Here is a 6,044-nt window from a genome sequence, read left to right as displayed (position 1 = left end):
ATAGTTTTTCTTCGATAGCTTTTTTTGACACAGCCAAACCAACTGGTAGTGCATCAACATAAAATTTACCCGATTTCAACGTCCCAAAAAAATACATATTTTCAACATCCGGTTAATACGTATTTTCACCTTTCATCCAGAACCTAATATTAACCTAACTTCAACATCTGGAAAACACCTTTTCAATGTAATTTTGCTTACTGGATATTAAGCTTGAAGTACGCGATGGACTGCTGATCGACGTGATAACTCATGAGGAACATTTCAACAGAAAAATTTAAGCATTGTTCCATACTTTTAAGTAAATTTGATACTCATGATTGGGAATAATAATTCAACAACCTCTCAGACTCACTGCAGAATTAAATGTTCAGCCATGTTCTCCAAACTTCAAATTTTGAAGTTGCTCCAAACGTCAAATTTCAAAGTGTTTTTCTTGCTCCTGCTGATCTATATTGTTCCAATTCTCCAAACGTCAAATTTTGAAGTCAAGGGTTAAGTTGAGGCACTCATTATGAATGGTTAAGGTTTGGGATAGGGCTAAAGCTTCTTCAGGATTGGTGGGTCCCCTGCGGGATGGTTGAGCTAATGTAGGCTAATGTGATTAGCATGAGGTTGTAAGTAACTGTCACGTTCCTGACCTTATTTTCCTTTGTTTAACTTTGTTTAGTTGGTCAGGACGTGAGCTGGGTGGGTAGTCTATGTTATGTGTTTCTATGTTGGGTTAAATGTGTTGCCTGATATGGTTCTCAATTAGGGGCAGGTGTTTGACGTTTCCTCTGATTGAGAACCATATTAAGGTAGGCTGTTCTCACTGTTTGTTTGTGGGTGATTGTCTTCCGTGTCAGTGTTTGTTACCACACGGGACTGTATCGTTTGTGCTAGTCTGTACCTGTTCGTGCGTTCTTCGTGTATATGTAAGTTCATATGTTCAGGTCGGTCTACGTCGTTTTTTGTTTTGTCATTTTCCAAGTGTGTACTTCGTGTTTCGTCTTGTCTGAATAAATTCATCATGTATTCCACCTACGCTGCATTTTGGTCCGATCCTTCTCGCCTCTCCTCATCCGAGGAGGAGGAAGAAATAGACGAACGTTACAGAATCACCCACCAACCAAGGACCAAGCGGCGTGGGAAAAAGCAGCAGCAGCGATCGCAGGATTCCTGGACATGGGAGGAAATATTGGACGGTAAAGGTCCATGGGCACAACCTGGAGAATATCGCCGCCCTCGTGAAGAGCTGGAGGCAGCTAAAGCCGAGAGGCGGCGGTATGAGGAGGCAGCACGGAAGCAGGAGAAGGATCTGGGCTATACAACCTATGGGAAATCGACAGGTGGGCGATCGACCCAAGGAGAGTGCCGGAGCCCGCCTGGGATTCTCTGGCGCAGTGTGAGGAGGGATACCGGCGAATGGAGGCAGCACGACGACGCGGTAGGAAGCCTGTTAGTCAAGCCCAAAAATTTCTTGGGGGGCGGCTAAAGGGTAGTGTGGCGAGGTCAGGTAGGAGACCTGCGCCAACTTCCCGATCTTACCGTGGAGAGCGAGAGTACGGGCAGACACCGTGTTATGCGGTAGAGCGCACGGTGTCTCCTGTACGTGTGCATAGCCCGGTGCGGGTTATTCCATCTCCCCGCACTGGCAGGGCTAGATTGAGTATTGAGCCAGGTGCCATGAAGCCGGCTCAACGCGTCTGGTCTCCAGTGCGTCTCCTCGGGCCGGCATACATGGCACCAGCCTTACGCATGGTGTCCCCGGTTCGCCAACACAGCCCAGTGCAGGTTATTCCACCTCCCCGCACTGGTCGGGCTACGGGGAGCATACAACCAGGTAAGGTTGGGCAGGCTCAGTGCTGAAGGGAGCCAGTACGCCTGCATGGTCCGGTATATCCGGCGCCACCTCCCCGCCCCAGCCCAGTACCACCAGTGCCTACACCACGCACCAGGCTTCCTGTGCGTCTCCAGAGCCCTGTTCCTCCTCCACGCACTAGCCCTGTGGTGCGTGTCTCCAGCCCAGTACCACCAGTTCTGGCACCACGCACCAAGCCTCCTGTGCGTCTCCAGAGCCCTGTTCCTCCTCCACGCACTAGCCCTGTGGTGCGTGTCTCCAGCCCAGTACCTCCAGTTCCGGTACCACGCACCAAGCCTCCTGTGCGCCTCCAGAGTCCTGTGCGTCCTGTTGCTGCTCCCCGCACTAGCCTGAAGGTGCGTGTCCTTAGCCCGGTACCTCCAGTTCCGGCACCACGCACCAGGCCTACAGTGCGCCTCAGCCGGCCAGAGTCTGCCGTCTGCCCAGCGGCGCCTGAACTGCCCGTCTGCCCAACGCCGTCTGAGCTGTCCGTCTGCCAAGCGCCGCCTGAACTGCCCGTCTGTCCCGAGCCTTCAAAGCCGCCCGTCTGTCCTGAGCCTTCAGAGCCGTCTGCCAGACAGGAGCCGCTAGAGCCGTCCGCCAGACAGGAGCCGCTAGAGCCTTCCGCCAGACAGGAGCCGCTAGAGCCTTCCGCCAGCCAGGAGCCGCTAGAGCCTTCCGCCAGACAGGAGCAGCCAGAGCCTTCCGCCAGACAGGAGCAGCCAGAGCCTTCCGCCAGACAGGAGCAGCCAGAGCCTTCCGCCAGACAGGAGCAGCCAGAGCCTTCCGTCAGACAGGAGCAGCCAGAGCCTTCCGTCAGACAGGAGCAGCCAGAGCCTTCCGCCAGACAGGAGCAGCGAGAGCCTTCCGCCAGACAGGAGCAGCCAGAGCCTTCCGCCAGACAGGCGCAGCCAGAGCCTTCCGCCAGACAGGAGCAGCCAGAGCCTTCCGCCAGCCATGAGCAGCCAGAGCCTTCCGCCAGCCATGAGCAGCCAGAGCCTTCCGCCAGCCATGAGCAGCCAGAGCCTTCCGCCAGCCAGCCATGAGCAGCCAGAGCCTTCCGCCAGCCAGCCATGAGCAGCCAGAGCCGTCAGCCAGCCATGAGCAGCCAGAGCCGTCAGCCAGCCATGAGCAGCCAGAGCCGTCAGCCAGCCATGAGCAGCCAGAGCCGTCAGCCAGCCATGAGCTGCCCCTCAGTCCGGAGCTGCCCCTCAGTCCGGAGCTGCCCCTCAGTCCGGTGTTGCCCCTCATTCCGGTGTTGCCCCTCATTCCGGTGTTGCCCCTCATTCCGGTGTTGCCCCTTAGTCCGGTGCTGCCCCTTAATCCAGTGGGGTTAATTTGGATGGTGGCCATTTGGAGGAGGCTACGGAAGCGGGGATTGACTATGGTGGGGTGGGGACCACGTCCGGAGCCGGAGCCGCCACCGTGGACAGATGCCCACCCAGACCCTCCCCTTGAGGTTCAGTTTTGCGGCCGGAGTCCGCATCTTGGGGGGGGGGGGGGGGTACTGTCACGTTCCTGACCTTATTTTCCTTTGTTTAACTTTGTTTAGTTGGTCAGGACGTGAGCTGGGTGGGTAGTCTATGTTATGTGTTTCTATGTTGGGTTAAATGTGTTGCCTGATATGGTTCTCAATTAGGGGCAGGTGTTTGACGTTTCCTCTGATTGAGAACCATATTAAGGTAGGCTGTTCTCACTGTTTGTTTGTGGGTGATTGTCTTCCGTGTCAGTGTTTGTTACCACACGGGACTGTATCGTTTGTGCTAGTCTGTACCTGTTCGTGCGTTCTTCGTGTATATGTAAGTTCATATGTTCAGGTCGGTCTACGTCGTTTTTTGTTTTGTCATTTTCCAAGTGTGTACTTCGTGTTTCGTCTTGTCTGAATAAATTCATCATGTATTCCACCTACGCTGCATTTTGGTCCGATCCTTCTCGCCTCTCCTCATCCGAGGAGGAGGAAGAAATAGACGTATACTTTGCTACTATGGCCTATTTATTGCCATACCTCCTCATGTCATTTGCACACACTGTATATAGACTTTCTTTTTTTCTATTGTTGACTGTATGCTTGTTTATTCCATGTAACTCTGTGTTGTTTCTGTCGCACTGCTTTGCTTTATCTTGGCCAAGTCGCAGTTGTAAATGAGAACTTGTTCTCAACTAGCTTACCTGGTTAAATAAAGGTGAAATAAAAAATAAACAAATAAATGTCTGAAACACAGGCTTCCAGCAAGGGCAAGTTTGGGGCGTCACAATGTTTCATCGAAATGTACAGCTGTGTGTCATCCGCATAGCAGTGAAAGTTAACATTATGTTTCCGAATGACATCACCAAGAGATAAAATATATAGTGAAAACAATAAATGGTCCTAAAATGGAACCTTGAGGAACACCGAAATTGACAGTTGATTTGAGGACAAACCATCCACAGAGACAAACTGATATCTTTCCGACAGATAAGATCTAAACCAGGCCAGAACTTGTTCGTGTAGACCAATTTGGGTTTCCAATCTCTCCAAAAGAATGTGGTGATCGATGGTATCAAAAGCAGCACTAAGGTCTAGGAGCACGAGGACAGATGCAGAGCCTCGGTCTAACGCCATTAAAAGGTCATTTACCACCTTCACAAGTGCAGTGATGGGGTCTAAAACCAGACTGAAGCGTTTCGTATACATTGTTTGTCTTCAGGAAGGCAGTGAGTTGCTGCTTAACAGCAAGAATGGGAGATTTGATATAGGCCTATATATATTTTTTTTTCTGGGTCAAGGTTTGGCTTTTTCAAGAGAGGGCCAAGCACAGGGAGCAGCTCTTTCAGTAGTTTAGTTGGAATAGGGTCCAGTATGCAGCTTGAAGGTTTAGAGGCCAGGATTATTTTCATCAATGTGTCACGCTGCGTGGTGCAGCGTTGTAAGCGCTTAAAAATAAACAATCGTGAAGCTTAACAGGGCTATAGTGCCACTAACAAAGATAACTACCCACAAATGCGAAAGGAAAAAAGGCTGCCTAAGTATGATTCCCAATCAGAGACAATGATAGACAGCTGCCTCTGATTGAGAACCACACCCGGCCAAACACAAAGAAATAGAAAACATAGAAATAAAGAAACTAGAATGCCCACCTTAGTCACAGATATAGTTGCGCTTGGTGACCTCTGACTGTTTCATCCTAACATCGTTGGTGCCGACGTGGATAACAATATCCCTATACTCTCTACACTCGCCAGTTTTAGCTTTAGCCAGCACCATCTTCAGATTAGCCTTAACGTCGGTAGCCCTGCCCCCTGGTAAACAGTGTATGATCGCTGGATGATTCGTTTTAAGTCTAATACTGAGGGTAATGGAGTTGCCAATGACTAGGGTTTTCAATTTGTCAGAGCTAATGGTGGGAGGCTTCGGCGTCTCAGGCCCCGTAACGGGAGGAGTAGAGACCAGAGAAGGCTCGGCCTCTGACTCCCGACTCGCTGCTTAATGGGGAGACCGGTTGAAAGTTTGTCGGCTGAATGAGCGACACCGGTTGAGCATTCCTACAGCATTTCTCTCCAGAAGCCATGAGAAAGTTGTCTGGCTGCGGGGACTGTGCGAGTTGACTTATACTATTATCTGTACTTACTGGTGGCACAGACGCTGTTTCATCCTTTCCTACACTGAAACTACCCTTGCCTAACAATTGCGTCTGAAGCTGGGCTTGCAACACAGCTATCCTCGCCGTAAGGCGATCGTTCTCCTGTATATTATGCGTACAGCGACTGCAATTAGAAGGCATCATGTTAAATGTTACTACTTAGCTTTGGCTGGTGGAGGTCCTGATGAACCACGTCCAGATAAAGCGTCCGGAGGAGAAAAGTTGAATGAAAAAAAATGTTGAGTGAGGGAAAAACAAAAAAATATTAACAGTAATTAAAAAGTAAAAACCGTAAAGTTGTCAGGTAGCAAAGTAAGGTTGGCAACAAAACGCACAGCAGCACGTAAACAAGTCTGCAAGTTGTGACCGGAATATGCTGTTTAACCCCAAATGGAAAAAACAGTGGTGATGCGATAGTAGCCAACTAGTATAGCACAACTGAATGAAAACATCAAGTTTGCAGACGACACAACAGTAGTAGGCTTGATTACCAACAACAACGAGACCGCCTACAGGGAGGAGGTGAGGGCTCTCGGAGTGTGGCGTCAGGAAAATAACTTCTCACTCAACGTCAACAAAAC

This window comes from Salvelinus alpinus, chromosome 20 (genome assembly GCF_045679555.1).
Source record: "Salvelinus alpinus chromosome 20, SLU_Salpinus.1, whole genome shotgun sequence".
Classification (NCBI taxonomy): Eukaryota; Metazoa; Chordata; class Actinopteri; order Salmoniformes; family Salmonidae; genus Salvelinus; species Salvelinus alpinus.
Note: the sequence above shows the minus strand (reverse complement) of the source record.